The sequence below is a fragment of the Frankliniella occidentalis genome, unplaced genomic scaffold (assembly GCF_000697945.3).
Source record: "Frankliniella occidentalis isolate FOCC.00 unplaced genomic scaffold, Focc_3.1 Scaffold151, whole genome shotgun sequence".
Taxonomy (NCBI): domain Eukaryota; kingdom Metazoa; phylum Arthropoda; class Insecta; order Thysanoptera; family Thripidae; genus Frankliniella; species Frankliniella occidentalis.
Genome location: NW_026267278.1, coordinates 599,852 through 601,089, shown reverse-complemented (window position 1 = coordinate 601,089; position 1,238 = coordinate 599,852). Strand labels below are relative to the sequence as shown.

The 1,238-nt window shown below is 58.4% G+C and overlaps 1 protein-coding gene across 1 annotated transcript in view; it reads left to right on the top strand.

Annotated features, from left to right (window-relative positions):
- The window catches only part of LOC113201838 (histone-lysine N-methyltransferase PRDM7), a 5,660-nt gene extending 4,422 nt beyond the window's left edge, over nt 1-1,238 (top strand). Inside the window, exon 9 of the mRNA XM_026415776.2 lies at nt 1,106-1,238. The gene's annotated coding sequence lies outside the window, so the exon portion shown is untranslated. The remainder of the gene's footprint in view (nt 1-1,105) is intronic.

Genomic DNA, 1,238 nt, shown 5'->3' with positions numbered 1-1,238 from the left:
GAACGCTCTGCGACATCGGGAACCCACCGCGCAACGGCGTTAAAGATTTGGGCCCGCGCGGGCCCCGAGTCCAGGAGCAGCGCGCGGATGGATGCTGCAGCGGCGTCGCGCGGCGCAGGCGACTCATATTCACATCACACGTACCCTAGGGTGTCCTCTATCGAACGCGCCGTGTCCGACCGCAGTGCGATGTGCCGTTCGGGCTAGCCAGCGAGTGCAAGTTGGCCGAGGGAGTTAGGCCCTTGGTAAAATCGACCGATCATTTTGGATGTTTTCTGGACGGAGAACCCTCGCTTAGGGTGTCACACATCGGCCCCGAACACCAGAATCAATACGCCCCTACGCCAACCGTCCGAAAAATGAACAGTTTTGGCTGAGTGGCAGACAGCGGCGGCTGCTCACTGTTTGAAACGCGCGCGCCGGCAGGAGTGGGGGAAGCTTCCCCGCCAGCTGCGCTCTACCAATCGCTTTCTTGGTTAAACAACCACTAGATTTAGGGTCTAGCTTTATGATTTCGACTTTTTATAACCGATATACTCTAATGCATCAACCAAAAAGCGATTGGTAGAGCGAAGTTGGCGGGGAAGCTTCCCCCACTCCTGCCGGCGCGCGCGTTTCAAACAGTGAGCAGCCGCCGCTGTCTGCCACTCAGCCAAAACTGTTCATTTTTCGGACGGTTGGCGTAGGGGCGTATTGATTCTGGTGTTCGGGGCCGATGTGTGGGACCCTAGGCGAGGGTTCTCCGTCCATAAAACATCCAAAATGATCGGTCGATTTTACCAAGGGCCTAACTCCCTCGGCCAACTTGCACTCGCTGGCTAGCCCGAACGGCACATCGCACTGCGGTCGGACACGGCGCGTTCGATGGAGGACACCCTAGGGTACGTGTGATGTGAATATGAGTCGCCTGCGCCGCGCGACGCCGCTGCAGCATCCATCCGCGCGCTGCTCCTGGACTCGGGGCCCGCGCGGGCCCAAATCTTTAACGCCGTTGCGCGGTGGGTTCCCGATGTCGCAGAGCGTTCGGACAGTGACCAACGTTCTCAGCATCAAATTTGCTATCAGAAAAGTCACCGATGAGGATTTTGATTTTTGGATGAAACAGGCTAACCGAGGAGGCCAGCGGCAAGGGGAAGCTCTGTGGCGTGTGCGGGGCTGCGTTCAGGGATAACTGGAAACTCAAGAGGCACATGCACACGCACACGGAGGAGAAGCCCTTCAGCTGCGGCACCTGCGGG